The sequence below is a fragment of the Pseudorca crassidens genome, chromosome 18, assembly GCF_039906515.1.
Source record: "Pseudorca crassidens isolate mPseCra1 chromosome 18, mPseCra1.hap1, whole genome shotgun sequence".
Classification (NCBI taxonomy): Eukaryota; Metazoa; Chordata; class Mammalia; order Artiodactyla; family Delphinidae; genus Pseudorca; species Pseudorca crassidens.
In genome coordinates, this window is record NC_090313.1 from 29,933,997 (window position 1) to 29,950,970 (window position 16,974).

Genomic DNA, 16,974 nt, shown 5'->3' on the forward strand with positions numbered 1-16,974 from the left:
GGTCTTCTAGAAGTTTTATAATTTTAGATTTAACATCTAAAATTCACTTTGAGCTAATTTTTGTATAGAGTGAATTTATCAAAGTTCATTTTTTTGCCTATGTATATACAATTGTTACAGCATAATTTGTTGGAAAGAAGACCCTTTTCCACAGAAATGTGATTGTATTTTTGTCAAAAATTACTTGTAATATGTAAATTTAAGAGGAGAGGATTGGTTGATTCTCTGGGGGAAACTTCCAGATGAAGACTGGTTCTTTTATTTGAAAATAACTATGTTTAATAACAAAAGTTATATAGGAAAATGCAGAAAACACACAGGAATATTAGAATCAATCATAATATCACTGGCCATAGATAATTAATGGTTTTCTAAGAATACAATTCATCTTTTTAACTTTTTAGTAAAAATGGGGTCAGAGTACATTATTTTGAAATCTGCTTTACATATCACTGTATGGCAAATAATTTTGATATTATTAACATCTCCTATAACATGTATAGATTTTTAAAAAAAATTTTTAACATCTTCATTGGGGTATAATTGCTTTACAATGGTGTGTTAGTTTCTGCTTTATAACAAAGTGAATCAGTTATACGTATACATATGTTCCCATATCTCTTCCCTCTTGCGTCTCCCTCCCTCCCACCCTCCCTACCCCACCCCTCCAGGCGGTCACAAAGCACCGAGCTGATCTCCCTGTGCTATGCGGCTGCTTCCCTCTAGCTATCTACCTTACATTTGGTATAACATGTATAGATTTTTAATGAAACCATAGTGATGACCACAAAATTCATATAGAGGCAGAATATATTCCTGTGTACCAACCAAATTCAGAAAATTATTAGTCTAAAAAAATTAAAAGCTAGATAATGATGATTAATTTGAAAGTTTTCTTTAAATTATTCAAAGCAAAGTGACATTAACTTGTGACTTTTTTCTGTTAGTTTCTGTCTGCATTTCTGGATTTTTCCATGCTAACAATTTGACTGAATTGTTCATGACTCTTTCTTTTTGAGAGAAGAGAAAAATAGTTTTGGTACAAAGTTCTTTTTATCATAGTGGAGATTTTGATATTAATAAATATTTAGAATTCACATGAAATCATTTTATAGGACTCTGGAGCTGAAAATTAGGGGATATAAATGGAAATTTGCTGTCTAAAGATTTTGGACCTCGATTCTCATAGTCACTCAGAATGATGTCGCTGGAACCTATCCAGGATTATACGAACTTCGGCTCATTGACATGGAGACGGATACTATATTTCAAAAACTGCATGAAGTCCTTCTGTGAATAATCAAATTAAGCCTTTAAAGATAGCATTCTCAACAAGACTCAAACCAATTCCAAGAATGATTCCATAAAACTGACAGTTTCGGTTGTTCAAAACCACCTAGCCAGTCTTGAAAACACGTTAATCTTCTTGAGTAGAAATGTGACCCAAGAGAAATGAGGCAGTATTAATTTGGTTTGTTGCTAGGGGAAGTGCTAGCCAAGTTTTATAACTCATTCTCTCACTGTTGTAGTAGAAGGAAATGAAAATAGAGAGGATATAAATCAGCTCGGCTGGGCCAGTTCTGGAAAGGGATTTTTACACCATTTTCTAAGTCTAAGAGGGTACAGCCAACAGGGGTTGCTGGCTGAGGAAGTATTACCTTAGGATTTTGCAAGTAGGGAATCAGGGTATCCAGATGAGTTCAGATCAAGTCGAAAATTATAGTGTTTGATCAAACCTGAAATGAGTATGTGTATTATAGGTGTCTAATGGGACACTACAATCTTAGGAATGACGCTAATGAACATTGGGGTGAGATATTGTCTATTAATATTGAGTACGATCCTTGCCCTTCTAAGATCCTCCCTATATCTGCATTTCCCAAACTCCTTCGCCACAAGCCACATGGTTTAAATTTAATTCCTACAAGAGGATTAGTCACAAGAGATATGAAGGACAGACTGAAGTCATTTTTTTGTTTCTGGCAGTAACAGGTGACGTGTTCAGCTGACTGTAGACATAAGGTTTGCAGCATCTTCTGGATGAGCTTCTTTTAATCACTGCTTCAGTGCTGTAGGCAACTGAGAGATTCAGCAACACTTTTCTGAATCTCCACACTTCCTGATTTCCTAAAACCAGCAGTGGCACACCCTGACCTTTGTTTGCCCTTATGAACAGCACTTTAAGTATCCAGTTCCCTCTATTAAATCCCTTCCTATTAAAACAAGTAGAGTAGTTTTTGTTTTCCCACCAAAATGGACGGATAGACCATTTAAATGTTAAGATTACACAATAGAATTCTCAGCATTTGTGTATGGTGTACACACTTAAAGTTTCAAGTGTAAGTCCAGAGTAAGGAGGTGAATGACCAGCTTCTTCCTCCAAGCAAGCATTTATGGTTTACTACAATAGAAAACACAGATTAGTGTTTTGAAATAACAGGACCAATTTTTATCATTGCCCTGATTGACCCCTCACGGATACTTCATTAGGAAGACTCAATTTAAAAGAAATGTTTAGGACTTCTAATACAGGCAAGCAAAGTTTGTTGCATGATATCGATTCAGGAGAATAAACTACATATATGTTAGCTGACACATTTCATTCAAAATTTTAATAGTTTTGTTGAACCTTCCAGGGGAAAAAAAAGATACATTCCTACGATTTAGATTTTCATTATTGAATGAAATATTGGCAATGAAAAAAGTTGACACCCCATAGAAGCCATTAAAATTTTAAAAACTGAAATTATTTAAGAAGTAAGAACACAAAGGCAGCTTTTAAAATTTTTTTATCTAGAAATTCTTTTATAGGTTTAATTGCAAAACTTCCTGGGACGCATATTAAGTACCCATTTATCGTTGCTCATGTCTGACATTTAAGATAAAAACCACAAAGCTTTATCAAGGGCCATAAAATCAGTCAAACAAACAACTGGAACATGAATGAATGTAAAAGGATGTCATGTTTCTGGATGGAAAGACAACATTTTAAGATGCTAATTCACCCTCAAATTGATATCTCCATTTCCTGTAATGTTAATTTCAGGGGGATGTTTGTTTTTCTTTGACCTTTCAAACATTATTCTAAAGTTCACGTGGAGAATAAAAGACAACATAGTCAAATCATTTGGGAAAAGATGTGCTCATCCCTGATTAGCTGCTATAAGAGACTGGAGATGTGGTTGTGGGGGTGAGGAGGTGTGGCGAGCATGGTCTGCGTCAACTACGCTGCATTCATGAAACGGAATGTACTGCAGCCAAAAAAACAGACTGGTGTACGTACTGCTCAGAAGGATGTTGGGAATATATTGTTAACAGAAAAAAAGACCTACAGATCAATGTGTTTCACACAATTATATTTCTATAAAAACTGCACACACCTTTACACGTACGCATGCAAATGTCTGCATTAGCCTTAGAACACTTGACAATACATCAAACTGCTAAAGTGGTCCCATCTGAGACAGTGTGGGAACTGAGGTTGACATTTGCTTCATATTTCCTATGTGTGTGCACGCACATAATATTTAAAGCAGTGATGACCTTGTAACTTTCAACATTTTGCATTTTTAATATTATTCAAATTAAAGTATAAAGAAATCCGTCATGTAGTGTTTTCTGTTCATGTAAATAGACATGTACATTCACATACATATACATTTATGCAAGAAAGAAACTTTGATATTTACAAACATGACTGCTTTTTTTTGAGGACAGATCCTTTCTTATAGAAATGGTATTTGTTAGGTTGAAAAATCTTGATCTTGGGTAGGCAAATTAGGGAGCTAGAGTCTGAGAAGCCTGGATTGCTTTGCACGATAGAGAAAGGTTGTGTGCAGGATGTGGTTTGACTTGGTTACTGTCAGTGGTATGATTTCAATATTGCCTCTGCCACCCCTACAAGTTCCTGAAAAAGGTCTACATGATTCACGAAAGCTTTGGTATAAGTGGATTTCTTGGCAGAACTCAGAGTCAATTAGAGTGCAGTTCAAGGGCAGATGCAAAGACAATGCAGCTTGAAGAAGAAGGGACTATGGAAAGTAAGACTTCAGGAATTTTCAGAAATTTAGAAGATATTTTGCATTTTCCCCATGTATAGCTTTGGACAGTGCTTCAAGGAGAACACTCAGACAGCTTTACTTGTGTTACCCGGAGTCTGTCCAGCAAAGAAGGCTGGTTCAAAGTCTGACTAAGCTTAAAAGTGAGAAGCTATAGCTGTCTAGTTATTCTGAAGGCTGAGCGAGAGTGATTAAAAAGAAGGTTGAAGAGGGCTGCCTAGAGGGATGATGGGATCCTAATTTGGATGATATCCTGTGAGGAGCGGACCAAGGGAACTAGAGGCTGAAAAGGCAGAGATTTGCGAGTAGCATCAGGGGAAGACTTTACCTGCACTAAGTATCTGCAGCGAGAGATCCCAGCAGCGAAGGAGTGACGTCTGAAGAAACTACAGCCACTCCCTAAGAAACAGAAGTAGTCTTAACACCCTCCAAGCCCAGAAAGTACCAAGGCCAGGTCAACGCTAGAGTTAAGTAAGATATTTCTTGCACTACAACCCTCTTCTTATCTGCCATGTAAACCTTGAAATGCCAGAGGCAGCCTAACAAGTGGGGGAGTGGGAGGAGTGCTAGACGGGCCTTAAAGAAGAATGTGACTCTCAAGGTCCTGATCTCTACAATAAGCCTAAAAAATTTAAGAACATTCTCTCCTCCCCCACTATAGACACACTTGAGAAAGAAAACGCAGAACATACTAATATTCACGATCCAGTCGTTTAAAACATGTACTGATCAGTTAAGAATCTAATTTTTTTAGTTTAATACATTTTACCTCTATAATAAATATGATTCATTTGCTTTTTCAGCACTATTTATCGAGTGCCAACTTTGTGCCAGGCACACTTCTTCTGGGCTTTGGGAAATCAGGAACAAAATGACAAAGTCTGGCCCTCAGCCTCAGAGAATTTACATTACAGTTGGGGTGACCCAGGGTAAAAATATAATAGTACAAGACCACATAGCAACAAGTTCTATTATGAAAAGTAACTCAACTAAGGTGATAGAGTGACAGGACTGCTAATTTATATAGAGACATCAGGTTACTTTGAGAGTATAAAATTTAAGTAAATTGAAAGATATGAAGAAATGAGTCATGGGATATCTTGGGGAAGATCCATCTGGCCAGAGGGAACATGGAATGCAGAGGACTGAAGCGGGGACAATCTTGGCAGGTTGAAAAGTGCAAGGAGGTCCTGGTGGTTAGACTGTAGTGGAGCCAATGAGCAATGAACCCTCATTTTTTCAAATGAAACAACTTTCAGGGAGAAGGACCTTTGAGATGCTAACCTTTCTGTGGGCAAGATCTGGAAGGAGAGCCTGCTGGGCCCTGGTCAAGAAGAGGGTCTGTTATAACCCATACCTTGCGTGTGTGTTTAGATCGTGCTCTGAGACTCACTGCCACCTTCATGGTTTGTCCATGAGCATTAATTTTTTTTTTTTTTTTTTTTTTTTTTACCACACAGGAATGATTGTTTTTTGGATCGAGATATTCTCCAATATGCAATACATTCATAGTAAACCCCAGGGCAGGAGGACTCCACACAACTCCCTCCTCTTCCCTGAAACGTTGGTTTCTGAAACATAGCTTGTTTGCTGCACACGCCCATTACATGTTACATCACCTGAACAACACTGCCCACTTCAAAACACACGTGCACACACACAGACACGCACAGACCTGCCCACAGGGTCAGGGACCGCCACTTACTGGCAGGGGAGCGTGGCTGCAGCCCCCCTGCTGCTCAGTGAAAAGTGTGGGAGCTGTGGAAGCCTCCACGGGCTCCTGCTTGACCGAGGGGGTCGCTGGTGAGCAAGAGGGTCAGTGGGAGCTCCCTGCAACCACCAGCTGCAGAATTCTTGTTCACTGGATTGGCTTCTTTTCTTCATGATTGAGAAAAGCAGCTCGGCACACAGGATTTTTAATAAACAGTGTAATATCCCACACACCTTCTTAGAAAATGTGAAGCACATTAACAAAACTCCTAATTGTACTGGAAGATAATGACATTTGGCTTCTTCGTGTGGCCACAGACCTTCATTACTGGACAGTGACACTGATCAGAATGCCACCCAGTTACTAGTGTGGAAAATCTGCCATCCGTGACCATAAATATATAAAACTCTGCTTGCTCCGAGCAGTTGGTCTGTGTAGGTTCCATTTGCCCTGTTGGTCACAGATGAGCTGTTGATACCCTTTCCGACCCCAAATAAAGTCCGTTAACAAGTTCCAGCATGATGAGAGGGCCTCACACTGAGAACGGGGGGGCCCCCTTTCCTGGGTCTTGTCTGCAGTTGCCTAAAGCGGAAGGGGTTCATCCAGAGCTTCGACGGGGCCCCCCCAAAGACGGACTTCATCCCTTTCTATCGCAGCCACTGATCCCACGTGGGCTTCTCGCTCTTCAGCCTCTCTATTTCCGATTTGTCATTGTATATGGAGTGGATCTGGGTTTAAATACTGCGGTGGTGGGCGCGCTCGGGCTTGATACAGCAGCACTTGGGACACTTGTACAGATCCCTTCTCCAGGCTTCAGCTGCAAACCTCCATGCCTTCTTTAGTAGCATTTCCTTTGGGTACTGCCGCCGGCTGGGTGAGCACGGTCCTCAGGTGAGACACCACAGGGCAAGCACCGCCAGGCAGTTAAAAATGATCCCGTGGACCACGGAGTACCAGAAGTCTTTGGAAGGCAGCAGCAAGGCCAATGTCACCAGAAAGATCGCATAGGTGACCAGAAGCCACGTGACACAGGCGCAGATCCTGCTGCAGCCCAAGTGGATGAACTGGACTCTGTCACGTCAGCCTCGAAGGCAGAGGAGGCTGAAGAGTCATAACAGTCATTGTCACTCAGGAGAGGATGATGTTCAGCATCCCAGAGCTGGTGTCCTGATGACGGCATGGTTTCCCTACGCACCCTCTCAAATTATTTCTAAACATTCCTTGAACATTTTGTGCCTTTTCTTTAGGACCTTAAGGTGCATACTGTCCTGTGGGATAGAATACAAGGCCTGGTGGGGAGCGGGGGGAATCGCCTGGCGTTTCAACTCCCAGCCTGCTGCTGGCGGAGACTGCAGCGGACAAGGCAGGGACGCATCACGCGACCGCGCTGCCGGCCAGCGCTGCGTGGGCCCCCGCAGCTCGGCTGGGCGGGGCTCCGTTCTGCCCGGCCAATCAGAAGAAGGCGGCCTCCTAGCAGACTGGAGAGCCAGAGCCCAGCCTCCCTGAGCATTCCTGCGTGACTCAAATGACCATCCTGCAGCAGCTGGACTTTCTCCAAGGTAGGTTCGTGAAAATCAATACTGCATCTACCCAGGGAAGAATATCTGGTCTAAGGAATCTTCTCTCTTGTGACATTGACGTGTAATAAATAGGCCTTATCTTTTTCTTCCCACTGGGGTCAAAGAGTGATTTGTTCTTGTGAACAAAATGGATTAGCTAATGCAAATTGAAGTACATTGTCTAGAAATTACGTCAGTCCTGAACCCTTCCCCCAGCAAACAGATTGCTCCTAGGGCTTGTTTATACATGAGGTGTCTAAAGCGCTTGTTAGTGTGCTTAGCACAGCACATGCACAATAAATGACAATTATTACTATGTGGTAATAATAGTGGTTTGAGATCACCCCAATTAGTAGGTAGTGACCAATCAATACAAAGGAAGTTTCTACCGGGCATAAGCACATGGTTGGATATGTTGCATCACATACGCATATCTACACCAACCTGGGCAAGAGGTATGTACCTGTCAGGATTGCCTTAGACAACATGAACCCCTGCTCTTCCTTCCCAAGCCTGGGAATAAGCAGTCCCTGAAGCACATGGTTACATGCAGGTGAACTTCTGAACTCAGAGTTCTGTTAGGAAGGTGGAGAAGAGATATTGTTACGGAGTCCAAGCTCATGCTGGCTTGCTACACGACAAGCCAGTAAATCCAGAGAGGAGGTATTGGGACAAGGTAGAGTGCCTTTATTTGGGAAGGCAGCATACTGATAAGACGGTGTCCCAAAGAACCATCTTACCTGAGTTAGAATTCAGGCTGCTTTTATACTAAAAGATGAGAGGGTGTGGCTCGTTGTGCAAACTTCTTGGTGTCGGAATCCTTTGTTCCTACAGTTAGTTGTCCATGTAGGTCTGTTCACAATGTTCCTATAAACTTCCAACAAGACAATTGTTATTCTCTGTTCTGCAAATTTTTATCTCCATATAAATGGAAAAATGTTATACCTTTGGGCTTCCCTGGTGGCACAGTGGTTGAGAGTCCGCCTGCCGATGCAGGGGACGCGGGTTCGTGCCCTGGTCCGGGAAGATCCCACATGTCGCGGAGCGGCTGGGCCCGTGAGCCATGGCCGCTGAGCCTGCGCATCCGGAGCGTGTGCTCCGCAACGGGAGAGGCCACAACAGTGAGAGGCCCACGTACCGCAAAAAAAAAAAAAAAAGTTATACCTTTGAAGGTCAGAGCCTTGAGAATGGGCTATCCTGTATATTTCAGGCTAGAGGCAACATCTTTTACAAAAGGTGCAGAGCCAGCATGACTAAGCATAGGCAACAGACCACAAGGGTTAGAGCTAAAGAAATAGATCTAATATGGAGTCAGGTTTGTTCTTCTCTGTTACAGTTTGGCTACTAGACAGCAGCCAGCAGTTGTCTGTTACAACCCTTAGCTTTCCCACCTCTTTTTCTTCTCCTCCTAGTGAATTCCATAACCATATGGTTCTGAATTTCGTATATGTGTGATGAAGTGAGCTTAAATTTCCATATGGCAATGTTTTCTCTTCTGTATACCCCATGCTCTTTTATGCTTTCAGAGTTTCATATATGCTCTTGTTTCTGCTTGTCATTCCTCTACCTTTCTCATCTTATTCAGTCTTCAGGATTTTTTTCATTCATTGATTCATTCAGTCTACATCTGACAAATATCTATTGTCTATTATAAGTCAGGCATATAGACATCATGACAGGAAATATAGACACAGCCTATGATGGGAGAGATAGAGACATAAAGCAACAACTAAAACAGAGCATAGTAAGTGCTACTATGGAGGTATGCATCTGAACTTCGAGTCACCAACTCCACCTAAGATAGGACATTGACCTTGCTGGAGGAGGTAATGTTTAAATGGTATCTGGAAGGAGTCACAAAGGTAGGGGGGAAGAGTAGCCCTACCAACACGGGCAGGGTTCTGAGAGAACATAGTTCCTTCAGGAATGTTAAATGGTAAAGCCTGAGCACCATCCAGTGGTTGGAGAGGAACTTCCTAACCACCTCAGAGGGATTTTATATTAGTCTAAGTAGGTTTGTTATATGTGACAGCTTTATAAGCTCTTCTATACAAGTCAATGAGTCATTGTGTATTCATGGAGAAAGCCAGAGATTGGAATTAGACAGATCTATATTTGAATCTTGACACTTTCGCACACTGTGTGACTTTGTGCAAGGTATCTCCCTCATCTGAGCATCTTTTGTATCTGTGAAATGGGAAAAAATATGCTTTAATATTATAAGCACCAAAATAAGTTAGTACTTGCAAAGCACCTGTAAGTGCCTGTCTCATAATGAGTTTTTAGCAAATATTACTCCTCTTCCTTCTGCCTCAATATTAATTAAACTTTGGTTTTAACTTCCTTCTTGAAATTCTCTCCTCACTTGGCATCCGTCATCTCAGTGTTAGAACTGCCCCTTTTGACCTTCACCATGGGTTTCTCTTCCACTGATGGGTCTTCTTTTTCTTAAAGATTGGTTATTTCTAAGGATTTGGCTTACCCTCTTTTCTACTCAATTTTTGGTTGTTGTTAATTTTTTTTAACATCTTTATTGGAGTATAATTGCTTTACATTGTTGTGTTAGTTTCTGCTGTATATTTTCTACTCAGTTTAAGGCAGACTCTATTTCTTGATATACTTTCTAATTTCAGTGCATTCTCCTAAGACTCAGAGCTGTATTTCAACAGCTCTATGGATAACAGTATTGTGTTATATATTTATCGTTGTGTAGGGATTTACCCTAAACGTAATGGCTCACAGCAACATTTATTTTTCCACAGTTTCTCTAGGTATGAATCTGGGCCTCCCTTATCTGGGCCATGTGTCTTGTGGTCTTTTATAGGGAGGCAAGCAAAGTGTTAGATGGGGCTGCAGTCTCAAGTCTCCACACACACTCACGTAGTTGGACCATGTTTCCCATGGGTGATTGGACTGAAAGCCTCAGTTCTTTACTGGTTGCTAGGTAGAGGCTTCCCTCACCTCCTTGCCACACGGCCTCTGTATAGGACAACCCAAACATGGTAGCTGGTTTCCCTCAGAGCAAGTAAGAGAGTGAGAGAAACAAGCAAGATGGAACTCACAGTCTTTTGTAGTTTAATATCAGAAGTAATTTCCCATTACGTTTGCTATATTTTGTTAGAAATAAATTGTTATGTCTACCCACACTCGAGGGGAAGAGATTATACAAGGGTGTGACTACCAAGTGTCCTTTTAGCAACTACCTACCATACTTAAGAAATTCCTAGGAGGTAGATATTATCCTTGTTTTACAGATGAGAAAATAGCGACCCTGGGAGTTTAAATATACTGCTCAATACTTACTAATAATGTATGGATCTGGCATTTGAAACTTAAACCTGGTTTTTATTTTGTACTTACTTAATTTTATTTTTGTAACAAATAAAAACTATATATTTAGGTCTATAAGTGTTTTGATATACGTATACATTGTAAAATTATTACCACAATCAAACTGATTAAGATAAACATCACCTCCCATAGTTCCTTTTTTTTGTAGTTAAGAACACAGGGGATCTTAGCAAATTTCAAGTATACAATATGTTGTTATTGACTATAGTCACCATGCTGTTCATTAGGTCTCCAGAACTTACTCATCTTATAACTGAAAGTGATCAGTAACTCTCCATTTCCCTTACCCTCCAGCCTCTGGTAAATACTATTCTACTCTCTGTTACTGTGTGTTTCAGTTTTTTGGGCTTTGTTTTTTTGGGTTTTTTTTTTTAGATTCCACATACAAGTGAGATCATGTAATATTTGTCATTCTGTGCCTGACTTATTTCACTTAGCATAATGTCTTCCAGTTTCACCCAAGTTGTGGCAAATGGCAGAATTTTCTTCTTTCTCATGGATGAATAATATTCCATTATATATAAACGTCCAGAATTTTCTTGATCCATTTATCTGTTGATGGACACAGGTTGTTTCCTTGTTTTGGCTACTGTGAATAATGCTGCAATAAACTTGGGAATGCAGGTTATCTCTTCAAGATACTGATTTAGTTTCCTTTGGATATATACCCAAAAGTGGGATTGCTGGATCATATTGTAGTTCTATTTGTAATTTTTTGAGGAGCCTCCAGACTGTTTTCCATAGTGGCTGTACCATTTATATTCCCACCAGCACTACACAAAAGTTCCCTTTTTTCCACAACTTCTGTAATACTTTTTAACCTTTGACTTTTGGGTAATAGCCATTCTAGCAAGTGTGAGGTGATATCTCATTGTGGTTTTGGTCTGTATTTTCCTGATGATGAGTGATGATGAGTGATGTTGAGGATCTTTTCATATACCTGTTGGCCATTTGTGTGTCTTTGGAAAAATGTCTATTGGATTCTTTGCCATTTTTAGTTGAATTATTTTTTCCCTCTTGAGTTGTATGACTTTCTGATATGTTTTGTATATTAGCTCATATAAAATATATGGCTTGCAAATATTTCTACCATTCCACAGGTTGCCTTTTCATTTTGTTGATTGCTTCCTTTGCTGTGCAGAAATTTTTTAGTTTGATGTAGTCCCACTTATTTATTTTTGCTTTTGTTGCTTGTGCTTTTGGTGTCAATTCCAAAAAACCATTACTAAAATCAATCAAAGGGCTTGTCCCTATGTTTTCTTCTAGGAGTTTTACCATTTCATGTCTTGTGTTTAAGTCTTTAATCCATTTTTGAGTTGATTTTTGCATATGCTGTGAGATAAGGGAAGCTTGCTTTTTATTATTTTCACACTAACCAATAGCTTTTGAGATGTTTTAAAGTTATATTATTTCCAAAGAGGTATTTTCTGTAGCTTATCTATGCCTATTCATGTATATGCAAATGAAGCTAGACCAGAGTTTCGTGCAAATATGGACATAAAAGGAAATCAGTCATCTTTGAATTTTATAATTTATTTTTATTTTTATTTTTTTTGCGGTACGCGGGCCTCTCACTGTCGTGGCCTCTCCCTCTGCGGAGCACAGGCTCCGGATGCGCAGGCTCAGCAGCCATGGCTCACGGGCCCAGCCGCTCCGCGGCATGTGGGATCCTCCCGGACCGGGGCAAGAACCCGTGTCCCCTGCATCGGCAGGCGGACTCTCAACCACTACCAGGGAAGCCCCTGAATTTTAAGTCTCATTTAACTGGAAGGCAACATAAAACATACTTGAAGCCAATAACTGGTTTATCTGGCTTTGATCCTACCGTCTTTTTTTTTTTTTTTTAATATTGTTAATGTGGACTTGGGTGAGACCATGTCACTGTGCTATGGATGATGCCGCTTCCTTTTGATGAAAGCTTAATCCAGAGCCATATTTCTCAGCCTCATAGCCCCCATTGAGGCAGGAGAACCTGCCCCTGGATAGTTCTAGCCTGGGATTTCATCTGAACTAATGTGCCCTGGCAATTGCTTCATACTTACGATTCTTTGGAAAAGTGTCCAGTTGTGTGAATTTCTGAAGATGCTGGTGACAGAATGCTCAGTATGGAATTGCTTTATATACCCTTTTACCTTGCCTATAGTACAAGTCAAGATTAAACTTAGTATTCAATTGGAATAGTTTTTTGGCCACATTTTTTCCCCTGATTTTGTGCTTAATGTATAACTTCTTCACTCTGACATTGTATTACATATATATATATATATATATATTTTACATCTTTATTGGAGTATAATTGCTTTAAAATGGTGTGCTAGTTTCTGCTTTATAACAAAGTGAATCAGTTATACATATACATATGTTCCCATATCTCTTCCCTCTTGCATCTCCCTCCCTCCCACCCCACCATCCCACCCCTGTAGGTGGTCACAAAGCACCAAGCTGATCTCCCTGTGCTATGTGGCTGCTTCCCACTAGCTATCTGTTTTACGTTTGGTAGTGTATATATGTCCATGCCACTCTCTCGCTTTGTCTATTTTTATATTTTAATAGTTATTTTTAATATATGTTTTCCATTATGAGGTGTCTTCCATCATTTCTGGAAGTATTCAGGGTCTAAATTAGGAACGATTAATAAATATTAAATGACACAAAATTAGCTTAAGGTTTAAATTTACATGAGCCATTTAAAAGAGATTTTTAAAATGTATGTGAATGCCATATATAGAACTCCAAGTACATGCCCACATCTTAAATATTAAGTAGAAATATTTCATTATTATTTATTGAATTCTAATGTTTTCAATTGTAAATTGTAAATATATACTAATAAGGGAAATCACAGTAGTTTGTATGAATTATTTGATCAGGAAAAAGAAACAAGAGAAAAAGGCAAGAACAGTATTTTCAAACTCAAGTCAGAAGCAGAGAGATTTGCTTATTTAACAAATAGATCTAAGTATCATTAGTCATAATTTGGAAAAGTGTAAGCTACTAAATGGAAATTGAATGGCTAAATGTCCTCACAAGAAATGAATAGTATAACACCACTGTTTCTTTGAATATAACTTTTCATAAACTTATAAATTAGAAGATAGAGTTCTCTAGCATAATAATATCAAGACACACAATCAAATATTAAAGAGCATAAGCTCATTATTATTTTTATTTTCAACTCTCTGATGGGACAGTTATATGTTAAAGAGTACTTTTGAAAAACATCAGAATAACATTTCATTTTCTCATATTTCTCTGGATACTCCCTATATTTTGTTAGAACTTGGTCATGCCTGTTGAATGCTAATACACAGTGTTGGGCCATTTTACTAAAATCTTCTTGAATTGAACATCTAATTTGTCAGTGATAATTTAAAACTTGGCCTACATCAAAGTCCACCCTTCACATGTCTGCAGGTTTAGGTTTGATTCTTTGTGACAACAGCTGGCTGGATGTAAGGGAAGGTCTCTCTCCTCAAAGTTGTGACATTATTGTAGTTATTTATAGATTCCTATCTGAACCAGTGGCTTTATGAGTTAATATTCTGGGAATTATAATGAGAGCCATTGTTTAAACTGCTTTTGGGCTGACTTCAAGTGTCCATAGTCTTATCTTGAAGCTAAACTTCATAGAAAGATGTGTCCAAATATTCGTGTATTAGAACTTCCACAGGATTTGAAAGCTTCAATAAAATAATTTTACTGGTCATATTGGAACTAAGAGAGACTCCTATCAGCAAAGATCTCTTTCAGGAGAATGATGCTATAAGATGGTGGAAAACCCATTAGAAATTGTCCTCAGCCATAGGTCCTCTGCTCACCATCTTTGTGTGTCTCCTTGGATAAGCCAATCAAATCTCCTGAGTGTATTTTCTCTTTTGTAATGTAAGAAAGTGAACTAGATCATTATTACTCTTTTGGGGTCCTAATTTTCTATGATTCAGTTAAGCAAAGTGAAAATGAACAAAACATCAAGTTGTGTTTCTGCTAATATAGCCTGTAGCCATCCACATATACGTATCACCATTTGATGTCACAAAATTACATAAAAAATGGGAGGAAAACTTTAGGGCCATTTCAAATACAAAGAAACCCTATATCAATACAAATATAAAGACACTTCTATATGAATAACAAAAACATAAACGCAAAACATTGAGACATTAACTATAATAATATTTCTAATCAGGAAAGGGTTTATTCAGTCCACATAAATTAAGTCAGACCTAAAGATCTAAAATATTTCTTTAAACTAGGACAGAGCATATCTGGCCTTTCACTGAGGAATCATCTAAGTGCAAATCACCTAAAGACTTTTCCATATGATCCAGAGCAAGTCAAGGAGAGGCTAGGAGGTATATTCAGATTTCTTGAACTTTAATTCATTTCCCTTTACACTCAGAGTGTTTTCTTAACAAAACTTTTCTTCAAGTCATCTCACAATTTGAAAAATAAAAGAGAAAAAGTATCTTTCAAAAGTGTGTAATGGGGCTTCCCTGGTGGCGCAGTGGTTGAGAGTCCGCCTGCCGATGCAGGGGACACGGGTTCGTGCCCCGGTCCGGGAAGATCCCACATGCCGCGGAGCGGCTGGGCCCGTGAGCCATGGCCGCTGAGCCTGCGCGTCTGCAGCCTGTGCTCCGCAACGGGAAAGGCCACAACAGTGAGAGGCCCGCGTACTGCAAAAAAAAAAAAAAAAAAAAAAAAGTGTGTAATTGTTTGGGACTATCAAATTGCTCTGTGATAGACCTGATAAACGAAACAGAAACAGATCTTGGCCGCTCCTCAGTTTCTGCAATGCAAAACCATTCTTAGTGGAACCTATCCCTGCCTTTAATATACATATCAGGTTTTTTAATTTTCAATTTAGTTGCTTTTAGTTCGCACAAAAGTCCATTTTAATTCCTCAGTGAAATGGTTTGAACGATTTGAGTGTTTTTTGCTGAGATGTGAATCAGGAGTCTGTAAGCTGTAAACATCAAGACGTGTTGGAAATGAAGAAAGTAATTCTGTAATTTAAACTCAGAGTATCTTTGTTCACATTGTTAATTGAAGTTTAATAGGCAATAGCCCAAGGACATTGTCATATGGGACTTTTTTTCCCCCCTCTGATGTCAACACACACTCTGTCAAAAATGCTTCCAAGAATAAGATGGTTTACATATTTTTTAGTTCGTTAGCAAACATGTACAACAATTTTAATCCTTTCTACGGATACCAAGTAAGAATTAAAATTCAATAAGTAACCAACCATGTCACAGCTGGTTTTCATCTCAGAGAGCCCGTCAAGCAGCCGTTTTATTTACAATATGACATAAATGGTCAAAAGTCAGCTTGTTGACAATCGTATCATCATATGCTGTGGACTTAGATTTGGCTTGTCATTGCTAAGACTCTCCTGGGAAGTTGTGAAATACTTTCTGCTTAGAGTGAGGAAGAAAATTCCGTTTTTGTGTTTAAAGTATAAAAAGGAACTAATTTATTTGTGTTCTGAAAAGGGAAGTGATAATAATTTTTAGGCTATCATTTTAAATATCTATATTTGTGCATACACTCCATATATAGTCTTTTGTGTGTGTGTAAGTAGCCACTTATATTCTATACATAACACTATACACATAAATAATTATATAAGCACATATAATTATTTTTCTATAAAAGTTATTTTCTTCCTTGCACACACATTTTATTTAGTACTATTTATCTCTACTGATGAAAATCCCATTTTACCAGAAAGATGACATTTGAGATAAGGTATGTGAAGATGTTTGGTAAAATGCTTATGGCAAGTCTTCTTGCGTTCATGACAAAATTTTTAAAAGTTCTGTATCTCTTTTGGTCTTTTTCTTTTTAGTGAAATTATGACATGAGTTGCTTTTGGTGGCAAATACTTGCTTTCCATCATGCATGTCCTCGCAGAGCAACGTGGTAATGCCAAACTGCAAAATCCTAAAACTTACTACAACAACTTTCTAAATTATTTTCTTGATTTCAGGCACCATGATATATAGAAGTGAGAAAGTAGGCAGGATGACATTGAGTACAAGGAAAATATAATAGAAACAGGAGGCCAAGGAGATAATAGTAATTCTGAAACCGGAGCAAATCACGATAATGGGTTTTTAAGAGATAGTCACTATGACCCTATATCATCATGGTTCCCTCAGCTGTGAATGGCGTTCAGCATTTCTACCTTCTGAACCTTTCTCATTCTTTGAAACTTAGCTCAAGAACCCTTTCCTTCCTGAAGCTTTAGCTTCCCTAAAAGTATAATTTATCCCAGTATTTAATCCTGATGCCA

The 16,974-nt window shown here is 39.0% G+C and overlaps 1 pseudogene; it reads right to left on the minus strand.

Moving 5' to 3' along the window:
* Positions 1 to 6,503: 6,503 nt before the first annotated feature.
* On the minus strand, positions 6,504 to 6,949 carry LOC137211488 (palmitoyltransferase ZDHHC7 pseudogene; annotated as a pseudogene).
* Between the last annotated feature and the right edge of the window lie 10,025 nt (positions 6,950 to 16,974).